Below are 15,412 nucleotides of genomic sequence, written 5' to 3'. Positions count from 1 at the left end.
AATGTTCATAATTTTAGTATTTGCCTTCGAAATTTATGGCGGTTTGAATTGGCAGCATCAACTCTGTAAAAATTCGAGGCCCAATACAGACGTAAAAACACTTGTAAAAATTCGAGGCCCAATACAGACGTAAAAACACTTTGTTCACCACAGTTGTGGACAACCGAATGGAGCTTGTGCACCATCTGCAACTAATCCTCTTATTCTGTCACAACGCTCATACTAACCCTCTTATTTTATATAAGAGATATAAAATAGTTAGTTGATAATTAATTTTTTTGCATTTATAAATCAACCGTTTTCATTTCCTTTCTCAATATGCATTTAAATATTTTTTATAATCTTCTCTGTTATTCATGTGTCAGATGAATTCTGCATTCAGTGTTTATCCAATCAAGTTAATATCTATCTATTGTCAAGATATGGACCAAGCTCTGACCAAGCATGAGCTGTATCTACTTGGCACATGTAAATGCTTAGAGAAGGGTGCACTTTCCCTCTCTTAGAACTCACGTGTGCAGTTTCTAAAGCTTTTTATAATGGCGCTCTTCAATATTCCGTGTCTATAAACACATGCAAGTGATTTATTTCATGATTTGTGCGGATACTTAGGGGTGCCCTTTCTCCTCTGTGTTGAGGGAAATCAGTCTTCATACTGCAAAGTGAGCTCCTTGTTACAACTCTTTGTTTGACAAGCCAGATCTAGGCTTTTGAGTTGAGATTTAGTGACCTCACTTGAATCTAATGTATCAGATTCGCGACTCAGACGTAGGCTTTTAAGAGCAGTTATTGAAATAAATTCGACAGAGATCATGACGTTATAGCTTTACCCCATTGCATGGATTATTTCCCCGAGCGCTTCACCTGTCAATGAAGAATGTTCACCATCAAAGAGATCAGTACATTCAATCAATACAAAGCTATGTTGCTATGCTGCTAAAAATACAAGCTCAGCGTTGCTGGAATACTTAAGGGACGTTATAAATCCATGTTCGCACCATTAATCCCATCCCATTATGTGAAACAGGTATGCATAAACCTTTGATGTTAAATAGAAATAAACATGGACACCAACATATTACTGTCATGAGCAATCACGTTTTTACCCATTTCTAGACCAAAATCATCGTAGAAAAGACTCGAACAACATTAACTTTGTACTTCAATCACCTTTCATCCTCTATGGTGAGGGCAATCAGTCCTCATGCTGCGTTCATATAAAATCAATCATATTTAAAATGTAAGAGTATTGTTGTACTCCAAGTTGACAGCAATAGTTACAACTTTTTTGTTACACCAATTTATATATATTTATAAAAAAACAGAGGAATATCAATCACTAGCAAATCACATTTAATCAAATTGCTACGATGCTAACCTGCTGCAGTGCTGCCAGAATTTGTTACACCAATTTATATATATTTATAAAAAAGCAGAGGAATATCAATCACTAGCAAATCACACTTAATCAAATTGCTACAATGCTAACCTGCTGCAGTGCTGCCAGAATTTGATGATAAATCACCTCTGTGGAAGCCGCTTGTGTAGCCCAGAATTAGGGAACACAATGGGTGGAGGAATTTCGTAATTTTTCCCTTCATTAATGCATGTTGACGGCCTGTGATTCTATCACTCAGCTACTTCAACCGTTCATATTAGGGGAAATAGCAGAGTACAAAAAAAACAAAAGCTGGCCAAAACAAAACAAAAAAATATAGGCAAGTTTCGAAAATTTTGAATTTGTAGGGTCTAGATAAAGCCTGTATCTGGCAGCAGCCCCCATAAATTTCTCAAGAGTCCTGTTTTCCAATTCTCGGTTCCTCGACAGCTTGAACAGATCCTCATCAATGTCATCGTAAAGATCCTCTCTGCACTAGTACACTAGCGCTGCCTCGTAGCCTCGGTTGCGGAGCCCTCCAAGCCAATGATCCAATAATGGCTTCCTATGCCATAGAAATTCATCAGAAACTTCCCACTTGAGTTCGAGTTCTGAAATCCTAGCCTGTACATAAAGGGCGGCGCTCGGTCGCAACTCAGCGACAGTTATCCAGCGTCCAGCTTGTAGAATGTAGCCCAACTCAACTAGTAAGGTAAGTCTTTGCAATTTCCCTCATCTTCATCAATACCATGATGATGAGATCTCTTCTACAGGAAAGTGCTTCTCCTGCAAGAAACTACTCTTCGCCTTGGTAATTAACAGATATTGTGCGTTGTCACCCGTCCTTGGTCGACCAACATGCAAATAGCCACATGCCAACAGTCACACACAGACTTAGGGGGACGGATGGCTAAGCCACAAGCGCAGATGGCGGAAATATGTCATAATGCTGTAAAGTATACCAACTATAATGTCACATAAAATGTTAGGAAAATGTTATGCTTTAATGCTAAGGCCAATCCAGCATTAATCAATCCCACTGGTCCAATTTTGAAGCATCTCCTGATCCATGTCCTAAGTTTATGTCAGAGAATAGAGGCTTGTGTCCGTGTTCCTCGCAATAAGACTTGAAAGTCTCTGAACAACGCTGTCAATATTTGACTGCCAGTCTCCATTTTTTAAACTCTTGACGCTTTCCACAATGATAAGGAAAGTTTAATTTGGTTATTGGATAAACACACTCAAACTTTGGTTTTTAAAAGCTTTGGATAAACGTAAAACTTTAGATAAACACAAACCAATAAACTTCGCTTTTAAAAACTTTGGATAAAGGCAAAACTTCTGTTCAGCGTCTGCAATTATACTCCAAAAACTTTGGATAAAGGCAAAATTTCAGTTAAAAACGAGTTCGACGTCTGCAATAAGACCCCAAAGTTGAATGGCCAATGAAAACCATCGAAAAATATTTAAATGATTTAAAAAATTCACTTTTTGCGTAAAACTTTGGTTAAAGTATTGAATAGCTGTTGATATTTAAAAAGTCAAACGAAATTAATTCGTAGTCAAAGCGATATCGATCGCTATATACCTACTACTATCTGCAGGTATAATAATGTGGGCATGTGTAGTTATAGTTGTATAGGGTGAAGAAATATGGTTTATTGGGATATACGTGATTATGCACGTTTTTAGGAATTTTTGTATATTATGTATATATTTATGGCTTTAGTTAGTTGTATAATTATGAGTTAGTTGATATAATCATGTGTATAGAGTTTAGTGAAGTGTTCTTACACTCTGGGTAAGAGATTGTTTGTTGAATTCACATTGGATTTGACATGTCTAAACAAGAAAAGACGAGACAAATAATAACATTAAAAAAAACAACTAAAAAATCATGTGTAGTTTTTTGATGAGGGTCATTTAAAACTATACTTTTCATTAGGGTAATTAATTATCTTTTATATTTAATACTAGAGAGAGATGGGATGAGTTGTTTGGATAGAGAAACTATGAAATTTCCTTAATTGCAGTAATTAGAAATGCAATCTTCTAACTTATGCAATTTATTTGTCTTCATAAATTAATCTAACAAATAACGATTAATTCACTATTGTAATTTTCACAAATAAATACAGCAACTGAGAAATAATGCACATACGCAAAATTATTGATATCATGATTTGGGACGATACTCTATGGAAAACCTTGAATGTGGGGAAAACCAGTTTCGTAAATGTGGGTTTATATTATTAATTTCAGCAAAATTAAGAAACACAAAAATTTCTTTCCTTTCATTGGCGAAGCTTCAGCATACAATTTTCTCCATTGGAAAATAAATTTGGAAACACAAGTTTCCTCTACAAAATAACCTCGGCCTCCTTAGTGCAATTCATACTCCCTTCTTGCTCTACACACTGGAAAAACTGTAAATGCTTGTGGCTCCATCTAGAACTGACATTGCTCCTAAAAGTTACTTATGACAATGATCTCTACCTCATGCAATGCTACCAAACAATTTGCACCTCCTTTGGCACTTGTCTTCAACAATTGGAAATCGATCTCTGCCTATCTCTACGTATCTCTATGCATTAGCTAATTTGCACCTCCTAGTATGGCCTTTGTGCAAATAAATTTGACATCCCTTCCTATCAATGGAATGTTGGAATCACTGTGGAGAATTTCTTTTTAAATTCTCTTCTCAATCTCTTTGTAAAAACCTCATTGTTGGTGTCTCCCTCTGCATCCTTTCTCTCACTGCAAATCGCACCACTGAGTATCTTTGTTGTGTGTTATTCAAAGCCCCATTGACTTGCTCTTATAATTTCTCATTGAGAAACCAATGACCATGATCTAATCATAATCGATGGGCAAGATCATCTTGACCCCATCAAGTGACTTTTCTAGAAGTCTTTAGAGAAAAAAATGATTTTCCTCAATTAATATGATTTAATTAACCAAATTTCCTAAGTTAGACTTAGGGAAATGATTAATAATTGGATAATTAATCTAATTGAGATGTTTCTTGTGAAATATTTTCTAGGTATTTGATAAAATGTGTTCCTTAGCCTCATAGACACCATAGAGACTAGAACACTTATTCTCTGCTACCAAAAAATAACACTCCCTCTTAGTGAGGAAGGTGTTCTCCACTACTCCCAATGTATCCTTGAAGTAAACAAAATTTTCCTTACTCAAGCCCTTTATGAGAATATTTATAACATGTTGTAGCTGAACTAATCCATATTGTACAAAAAATCTGATGAAGCAGTATCTTATGTTGATATGCTTTGACCTATCATGGAATACTAGATTCTTAGAGAGCATGATGCAACTCCATTGAATCCAACCATTGAAAAAACAAACATACCAGCATCTTCCAAAGCCAAATAGCTTCGCATGTGGCCATGCTAGTTGCCATGTATTTTTCCCCTACAAAACTTAGTGCCATGGGCTTCTACTTCCTTTTGCACCAAAAGAAAACCCTTGATCCAATACTAAAGGAACACTCTGAAGTGATTTTCTGATCCACTAAACTACCTACCTAGTTTGCATTTGTATATCCACACAACATGACACCATGACCCTGAGTATATATTAATCTATACTCAGGTATACTATGTAGATACCTCAAAACATGTCTTATTGTTGTCTAGTGCACTCTCTTTGACTCCACCATGAACTGACTGAAATTTTTGACCATGAAACAAACGTCTAACTTTGTGTTGACCAAATACATGAGAGATCTGATGAGTTGCCTATATAAATTAGGGTCCACATTAACATATTTTGATGTGTCTATCTTCCTCTAGTTGGTAATCATAGGCATGGAAATATGTCTACAGTATTACATCCTAAATCTCTTCAGGATCTCCATAATATATCTCCCTTTCCTAAGGAATATCGTGTCATCTATTTTCCATACCTCCAATCCTAGGAAGTAATGCATCAGTCCCATCCTTCATCTCAAACTAAGCTACCAAGTCCCTCTTGTAGTCCTCTATGAGCCCTGCTGACCCTGTTAAGAATAGATCATACACATATAAAACCAATATGAGTGGATCACCTCCTACCATCAAATAGTATAGGTTGGAATATGCTTTGCTCTCTACAAATCCCATCTACTACAAGTAGTTTTCGATACAACCATACCATGACTTGGGAGCTTTTTTGAGCCTGTCTAGCAGCTTCTTCATTCTACACGTGTGTCTCTCTTATGCGTCTCAAAACCTTCTAATAGGTATATATACACCTCCTTCTCTATCACCCCATTCAGGATTGCAATCTTGACGTCCATCTAGTGAATCTACCATCCCATTTGCGCCGCTAGAGATATCACGAACTAGATAGAGTTATATCTAACCACTGGAGCAAAGTCTTGTTCAGATTCCTTTTTGTCTCCCTTTTGACATCCTATCTCACTATTTTTTTGTTACATCCTCCTTAATTTTGGCTCTTTAACACCCTAAAGTTTCCCCTATACTTGTCAAATGTATAAGTTAATGAATTGAGGTAAAAGTTGTGAATTAGGCTCCTTCTCATGATTATTTGGTTAATATAGGTAGATGATTAAGTGAAATATGTATTCTATTGCTAATCTTAAATGTGGCTGCAACTTTATTGGGGCTCTTGAACACGAGGATGAGTACTCAACAACATTTGACAGATCAACCTAGTAGTTTAGCACTTGGATTAGTAATTCAACACCAGGAAGATATTTGGTACCTTGTTGTGCACTCAGTCTGGTACCTTGTCCCAAAAAATTCGGTAGTAGTCAACAATTTTATACTTTCCATGAGTTCAATATTAATCAACAATAATTCTATATTTCACACTTTTCTGAGCATCAGTTACAACGCTCTTCTCCAAGTTAGTACCACGACAGATATTTTTCGGATACATTGGAACTTGGATGGAAAACACCTGAATATAGTTGTAGGTGAGGACTAATCCACTTGGATGCTATCTCATATAGATTGGACTAAATATCCACAAATTTTATCTTTGTCTTAATTGAGTCTAGAACCTTATTTTGCACTATTTATTCTTCATTTAGTTTAGGAACCATCTTCGAACAGTGACCTCTTTAAAAGGGAGTCACTAGTAGTGTCATTGGTTAGAAATAAAGGAGAATGAAGCCAGGAGTAGTGATAACACTCTTGTCAGAACATCTCTTAACTTTTTTTTAATTTGAATAGCTTGGAACCATGTTGTGTATATTTTATTGAAGACTCTTTTAATATAATATCTCAACAGCTATTTCTTGATTGTTGATGTGTTAATCAGTAGCTATCGTAATTAGTCTAGCTTGCCTAAGATCGTTGGAAAGAGCCCACCATCGATCTCAGCCAAGCCTTGTGAAGTTAGCTTTAGTTAGATTTGGCATGCATAGTTGAGTTTTGTTTAACATAGAGTAACTATATCTTTTTTATTGTCAATATTTATCATTTCTTATTTATAAGCATTGAAGATATTGCTTATGGTACTTATTGTGTGACTGTGTCATTGTGAGTTAATGGTTGAAGTTAGATATTCATGCATCAAAGTCTTTTATGAATTGAATTTTATGAAATAAGATCAGTTGAATGATTGATTTTTGTAGGGTGAATTTAAAAATGTACTCTGTTTTGTAGATACTTCATTAAGAATTCTCAATCAAGAATTTTAGATTGAGTTAAATTTCTTTTGCTATTCTAATTTTTAGAATTTTATTAGGGAAGTCTTTACCATATTTATATTTCATAGCATTTTGTTATTCTTCTTTCTAGCCAAGTAATTTAGTTGGTTTCTTCAAACTTATGAATTAAATTAAAATTCAAATATGAGTTTTTAATATCATTTGGTATCTAGGTTCAACTATTGAACACCTATAGTTTAGAAATTTCAGATTCTATAGTTAAAGTTTTGGTATTCCCATAGCAGAATAGGCATGTAAAGGCATGCCTAGATTAGTGTTGTATTTTAACTCAAATTTTATGATCCATGGTTGATATTTTAATGGAGGGTGATTGATTAGACAAATAAAACTCCTAACATTTTTAGCATCGTTGTCGGGGAGTTGCAAATGGTCCAAGTAACATTTTTCTTTGGTAAGAGTTTTAATATATTAATTTTTGTGTTATCAAATTTGCAGGACAACTAGAGGGTGGAGAATGTACAATAAGACATGAGTGAAGAACCACGCATCCACTATAGTGGGGTTGCTCCAAAGTTTGTTTGTCTCTAAGTGATTTTTTTTAGTTTCTTTTTCATATGTGTATAATTAAAGGTAGGCCTAGAGATAGTAAAGGTAGATTTATTCAGATTGAGAAGTTTCCTTCAAATTTATTTGGTCCTACAAGGACCCCCCTAATTAACCTTGCTAGTAATTATTTAGACAATGTGGTGAGAGGAGAAATTTTTGTTGTAGTAGTGACTTCAAAAGGAAAAGAATTACATACAGAAGAATTTGTTCAATTTGGAGGTATATTACAACAATAACAACATGTACTTAAAGTAGTTGTGGAGACAGAACAAGTACCAATACTACAAGAAGTGGAGGTTTCACAAGTAGAGTCTGCAATGGGAGCACCTCATTGAGATTTAGGACCTGTGCATATAAGAGCCAATTCAACGGAGTCCTCTTCCAACTAGGACACTACACCTGATTCTATTGCTTTCAAATACTCTAGAGGAATGGATGAAGAGAAAAGAAATGATGATAGAATTAGTGGGATTGGTGGTAGAAGAGAAGAACCGAGGGGTGGAACTGATGAAAATGAACACGAAGAAGAAACAAAGAACACTTTCGGGTTCCCTATTTTGGATATTTCAAGGAATGTTACTATGAAAATCATACCTTAGGAATCCCACTTTTTCATGTTACGTCTTCAGAGGACCCTCATTCTTTCTTGTTTGAATTCGATGTTCTTTGCAGAAGTTACAATTATCATGATGATGCTCATAAGCTCAAACTATTTCCTACCACTCTAAAAGATTCACCCTATAGGTGGTGGAGAGCATACCATTTTCTCTTGGTATGAAATGAAATATTATTTTCTTAAAAAGTATCAAGATTGTTATAAAAGCAGAGACATTAATGACATTTTTAGGATGCAACAAATGGAGGATGAGAGATTAGAAGAGTATCTTGAGAGATTACTTTACAACTTCCATAAGTCTCAAATAGGTAACCTTGATGAGCGAACTATTAGGAATGTCTTCTTGAAAGGGTTAAGAGAAGATTGCATAGAGGTGTTGAACCTTTTAAGCTCAAGAGATATTTATAGAAATTACTTTGCTGATATATTTGAGTTATGTAAAACATATTCTAGGAGTCAAGCTAGAATAATCAAAATAATTCAAGACTATACAAGGGATTTTGTAACAAATATTTCCAAACCTGTTTAGGGAGGAGTTACTCGAACAAAATTAGGGAATCTCCTAGAAAACTTTAAAATAAACATCTTGAATACCATTAGTGATCAACTAGACACTCTTAAGATTAAGAAAAAGCAAGAAGAATAAAAGGTTTCTTTGGCCATCTTCTGTCCTAGGTGGAGAAAAAGACATGTTGAAAGAGAATGTCCTATGAATGTAGTAGAAGTTTGTGGAATATGCACTAATGATCACCCAACTGAGGAATGCCCTTCCTTATTAGGATTACAAGCCATTTATAAGGGAGGAGCTGAAACAAGTGAACCTTCTTATCCTCCTAGAAGACAACCATGGAGGGAACCAAATCCAAACTTGTATCAAGATCCTAATGTGTAGCCTTATCCCCAATATCAATCATGGAATCCTCAAATACCTTATTCTCAATGGTCAACTCAATCACCTCAAAATTCACCATGGATTCAAGGTTAGAAAGGAAATACCTATCAGCCTCAATTCCCAGCACCATCATATTCCCAATATCACCCACAATACCCAACTTATGCACCATACACACCTAATGTTTCTCAATTCTAGCAAGGGTATAATCCACCCTTCCCTACACCACAACAACCCTCATTATCATTACCACCACCACAACAATTTTCATAGTCCTTACCTCAACAACAACCACTTCCATTACCTCAAAGTACCAATCAATCCCTATAGCAAACAAAACAACCATTTAATTCAAATCCTCCAAGACCAACTTCATGGCCTACGCAACTCATACCTAATCCTAATAATAGGCCTCCTCAACATGTGAAAAATATGGAACTGCAGACCTTTCCTACCTATGCCATTACTTTTTCCCTATAAATGAAATCCAACTAAGGTCCAAAAAAGTGTTAAATAAGAATAAATTTGTAGTTATTATCCAAGAACATGACCCCCAAATAAGTTTTGAAAATGAACTTGTTGAAAATAAGAAAACGAAAATTGATAAAAATGATGTAATACAAAAAATTCCACAAGAACAGTTGGAATCTAAAGAGCCTCCTTTTCCTGAAAGATTGTTTGTAAGGAAATTTGAAGCTATCAAAGACATGTATATTTATGATATTATTAGTAGGTATATTTGTATAAATAAATGAGGAAGGAAGAAAAATAACAGCCAAACCATTAATGTAGTTGGTTATATTTTTGAGATGATACCGGGGTTGCCACCAAAATATGTTGATCCAGGGAATCTAGTAGTAACTATAAAAATTAATGGAACTTTACTTCCTAATACTCTAATGGATTTAGGGGCTGAAATTAATGAAATAATTATTGATACTATGACTTTGTTGCAACTAAACCAGGTAAGACCCAGACCTATTATTCTAGAACTAGAAGACAAGTCTATTGTTAAGACTATTGGAAACTTAGAAGATGTGATAGTAAATGTGGCTTCTTGGGAATCCCCGGTAGATTTTCTAGTACTTTGTCCTAAAACCACTAAACTAGGACATCCAATCGTTTTAGGTAGACAATGGCTAGCTACTGTCAATGCCATTATTGGTTGTAGTACTAGAGAAATGACAATTTTGAATGGATTATAGGTTCAAAAGTTGGCTATTTTTCCACCTGCTCAATTGGAAAATGAAATTCCCTCTTGGATAGAAAATCCTTATGGAGAAGAAGAATGCATGTTGCCTCTGTTAACTTTAGAACAATAAAGAGGAATTCAAGAGCAAACAAAAGAACATGTCCTTCAACAATTTTTATCAGAGGTAAGATGTATTAAGTCTCCTATTTCTTTTAGTGGATATAATCATGCTTTTAGCCTTGAATTTCAAGAAACTTGTTATCCTGTTTCTTTTTGCATCCTATACCATTGTAGCTGTCGGAGAAAACAAAGAATTAGGTGCTCATCCTATTTAAATTATCCCTAGAAAAACATTATATATTGGTGTTGATCTAAGTACAAAACAATAAGAGCAGGTAATAAAAATGATCCAAAGGCAGTCTAGAGAATTTTCTTTGGACTATTCATACATGAAAGGAATCCTAATACCTACACCCACCACATTTATACTAATTAAGAGATTGAACCAATAAGATAACCCTAAAGAAGAATGAACCCAGCTCTTAAGGAAATTTTTAAATATGAGCTCCAAAAATTGTTAAGTGTTAATCTCATATATCCCATCTCTGATAGTAAATGGGTATCTCCTTTAGTAGTCATTCTAAAAAAGAATGGGAAATGGAGAATTTGTGTTGACTACAGGGAGTTGAATAAAGCGACATTGAGAGATTATTTTCCTTTAGCCTTCATCAACCAGGTGTAGAGGAAAGAAGTATTTCTCTTTTTTGGATGGGTTTAGTGGTTATAACTAGATTCAAATAGCCTTAGAATACCGAGAGAAAACAAAATTCACTTTTCCTTGGGGTACTTATGCCTACAGAGTCCTTCCTTTTGGATTGTACATTGCTCCAACCACTTTTCAAAGAGTTGTGCTAGCCATTTTTGTTGATATTATACATGATTGTGTGGAGGTTTGCATGGACAATTTTATAGTATATGGGAATGAATTTCAAGAGGCTTTTCATAATTTATAGAAAGTATTGATTTGTTGGAAGGACGCTCATTTAGATCTCAGTAATGAAAAGTGAAAATTGATGCAAACTGAAGGAATTGTGCTTAGTTGAAGTAATTTTACAAATCCCAATTCCAACCTCACAAAAAGAAGTATGAAATTTTATAGGGCATGCAAATTACTACAAAAAATTTATTGAAAAATTCACTAAACTTGTTGCTCTTACGTTTAAGTTACTAGTTAAAGATGTTGATTTTTTTCAGATACTAACTATCTAACTAATTTTCAAGTACTGAAAGAAAGATTGTCAATTGCACCAGTATTGAGAGGACCTAATTGGTCTCTTCCTTTTTACATTTGTATTGATGCATCATATACAACCCTTGGAGTTGTGTTGGGTCAAATAGAAACTCAAGTTCCTTATGTTATTTATTTTGTTAGAAAGAATATTTCACCTACGTAATTGAATTATATTGTTACTGAAAATGAGTTGTTAGTTGTAGTCCATGCAATTAATAAATTTAGGCATTATATTACTCGATATGAAACCTTGTGCACATTGATCACTATGCTACTAGATTTATCATGAATAAGCACATGGTAGAGTTTGTTAACACAAAATTTGACCTTGATAGACTGCTGATCAAGTAGACTCTGAGTAACTCTTTCAAACCATTCTTTTGGTTGAGGCTTAGCCTCCTCAACCTGAGAGGGCTTTCTCAGTATGTTTAAGATTTTTGATTAATGATTAGATGGCTAACTCTAGGAACAAACATGGACAAATGTATAACTGGTTGACTGGTTGAATCAAAGATTAGAAAACATCTATTGGGCTATGGAGTCAAGATAGTCTTCAACAAAACAACATGATCAACAAAACGTGGAAGTCAAGGCACTTAGAGTTTAGATTTATCAATAAAACAGTAACATAGTGAATCAAAACAGTTTACAAGCATGTGAAGGAAGTTAGAGCATTTTCCAATGAATTCTATGTATCACAAGCTCATAAGAACATCAAACACATAAATTCCTTGTGAATCTTGAGTAGTCAAACTGATCTTTGTGTTAATTTTGAAAAAAACCACAGTTTCTTACGATAACACAACTTTCTTTTGCTAATGAAATCACCAACCCTGAGGAATTTGATTCTCATGCTTTATATAGAGATTTTACAACCTTGGATACTATGATCCATCTTTAGGGGAATTCGAATTCCTAACATTGACACCTTTATGTTCATAAAACAAACTAATTAATTACAACTTGACAGCTAGCTGTCTTTAAGAGTCCTAATACGAATAGAAGTGAAACTCCTAAAACATGCTTTCAACAACTTAACCTATGACTTAAATACATTCTTTAATCAGTTGCTAATCCATGTCTTTGAGCTTTATGATGTCTCTAGTATTGTTGCAAACCTTGCTGAGTCATGACCTAACTATCTTGAAAACAAGGAGACAAAGTTTCTCCCTTTAAAACCATAAATCCTTTATGCTTATCTTCAAGCAGCTTCACATAAGTGGCATGTGTTAGTAATCCATTTAAATTTCATTTGTCCACTTGTGCAAGAAACTAAATCTCTAATGGATGAACAAGAGAGTAAAACATTACTTGCTACGAAAATAGCCTGTTTTCATAGCATAGCCTTTATGTCACTTATGGAATACTTATTTGAACCATTATGCATCACTGCCATCTGAAACTTCATCAATGATCCTCATATGTCTACCAACAATCATAAAACTTGGAATTTATCAGTCCTTATATTTGAAATACATCCATAAGGTGCTAAATGATCATCTTTAGTAGTTTCGTAGCACGCTACGAAACTGCTGTGTATGCTCTTTTTCAACACGGCCTTCAAAAATCTGTATTTTGGGAATTTTCAAAATTTCATAAAGACTGGTATGACCACCAAAAATCAAAACAACTTACCCTTATAATATGTCCTTCACATATGTCCTTCTTTTTAATGCCAAAACTGTTTTAAGATATATTCTTCACTGCCCTTTTTCATCACCCTGTTTCATTTTTTTTGTAGCCACTTTTCCAAGTTTTGTTAACTGTATTTCTAGGTCTTCAATCTATCTCTTCAATCTCCAATTAGTAGCTCTAAGCTGAGCATTAATCCTCCTTACAAATTTGGCTTCATTGGTTGTAGGAACAGTCCAAGTAAAGTATTGAGTTTCACTGCTGACTATTCCTGGTTTGGAAACTTTTTCAACTTCCCAAAGAGCCTTTATCCTCTTGAAATCTATCTTCTCAGTAGCATGCCTTCTTTCTCTCACCCTTAGTCTAGGAATTTCATTATTAGTTTCTCTTAACCTTTCTTCCATTTCTTCATAACTGGCCTTTTCTATTTGGGTGGAAGAAACTCTGTTTTTGTTACCTTCAGGTCTTGGTGATGAAAAATATATCAACTCTTCCTAAACAGTGTAGGCTTCTTCTCTTTTCCCTAAATCGATATTGGGCTCTTGCATCTTTTTGGATTTCCTGGTTAAGGGCTTTCTGGGCTTGAACACAAATGCTGTAACATCTTCCTCAAATTCCAATTTCTTAGAGGAGTTAATCTTCTTCGACTTTCCTTTATCAAACACTATGGCATCTGCCTGCACCAAAGGGGATTCTGCAATATCAATGGCTTTTAAAATATCATTTAAAATTACCCTTCAAGCTTGGACTTTCTCCCGAGATCACTGATTTACCTTTCTCCTTAGCAATTTGACTTCTAGTCAATCTCCTTTGAACTGGTTTGGTAGTTGACTATTCTTGTGTCATTCCTTTAACCTCAGTTATCTTTTCCTTTGTAGATTTAGGAGTTTCAAGAATAACTACTGGGGTTTTGCTTACTTGCTCTTTCACCTGCTTCCTAGGTTTCAACTTAATAAATCTTTTTGCCCTAGACATTACAGACTTGTTGGTTTCTGCTGATGGAGTTTCTTTAACCTTAGGGCTAATGCCTGAATCTTGATTTTCCGCTCCAAAATCACATAAAAATAGAAATGAAGACCATTCTTTTTTGATCCTTTTGAGTTCATGTAAAACTATCAGTTTAATTAGACCATGATGAAAAAGGGAAGTTTCATATCCTTGAGATTTCAACTGCACTTTATCTGCCATCTTAGCTACACTTCGATACAGGAAGTAAGGAAAATCTAAAGAAATCATGCCAGTAAAATGCAACAGGAGTTTAAAATGATATGAATAAACCTTTTGATATCTGCCTTCACAGGTAAAATAACGTTGAATGTTGAAGAGCAAGTTGGCATAGCTTTCCTTGATGTAATTCCTGGGAACTGCCTTGGTTAAATCTATTTCTGCAAACTCTGGCTTTAGAAACACTTTACATTGTTCCATGTCGAATCAGAAGTTTTTGAACCATATATCTTGCCCCCTAGGAATCTTTGTCACCAAAGCTATGATCTCTGGAGAAATTTGAAAGTTTAAGATTCCAACCTTTGTGCTTGAGCTAGTGAAATGTAGTGCAAACTCCTTTGTCACCTGAGTATGTCCTCCCTGCAATTTTTTACAAAACTTCCAACATCTTGCTTTCTTGAAAGCTTCCACAACTGATTTATCTCTGGCTAATACCTCGGTGCTTTCAGGCTCGGTTCTTAAACAATGGCCAGACCTGTGACTTCTCCTTTATTCTGTCATCTTTGCCTCTGAATTATTGTAACAAAACAACCTCGCTTGAAAATCCTGTTTATCAGCCTCACTTGCCTATGGTGGTCAGCCTTGCTTGCTTATGGATGAAAGAAACCTTGGTAAGAAATTACCAAAATCTTAATGTTCGAAAAACGATTCTGTTTGAGGGTTTGCATGCAAACTACAATGAGAGACTAGCCAGCCCTTTTCGAATTTTAAATTACCTATCATGATGAGCCCTAAATTCGAAATGATGAGTTTTGGATGGCGGCATGCTTAAGAACTGACTCCTAGCTAACACCTAATAATGAAAACTTAACAGAATTTTAACGAATTGATGTGTTGACAAGACTGTTCTACGAATCCATGCTTTCGTAGTGCACAGGGAAAAGTGCTACGAAAAGAGCAGTGTTTTCGTAGCATGAAATAGACATTTTACATTGTCTGCGCT

The 15,412-nt window shown here is 35.0% G+C and overlaps 1 long non-coding RNA gene across 1 annotated transcript; it reads right to left on the bottom strand.

Annotated features, from left to right (window-relative positions):
• Positions 1 to 703: 703 nt before the first annotated feature.
• Positions 704 to 1,211, bottom strand: LOC149237826 (uncharacterized). The gene is made up of 2 exons (XR_016245314.1): positions 1,107 to 1,211; positions 704 to 864 (listed from the first exon to the last, which is right to left on the bottom strand). It is a non-coding gene; the product is annotated as an uncharacterized LOC149237826 (long non-coding RNA).
• Positions 1,212 to 15,412: the final 14,201 nt, after the last annotated feature.

This window comes from Pinus tabuliformis, chromosome 8 (assembly GCF_031772625.1).
Source record: "Pinus tabuliformis cultivar Carrire ecotype Pingquan chromosome 8, CPIR1, whole genome shotgun sequence".
In the NCBI taxonomy this organism is placed as follows: Eukaryota; Viridiplantae; Streptophyta; class Pinopsida; order Pinales; family Pinaceae; genus Pinus; species Pinus tabuliformis.
The sequence above is the reverse complement of the archived record's forward strand: the minus strand, read 5'-3'. Positions and strand labels throughout refer to the sequence as shown.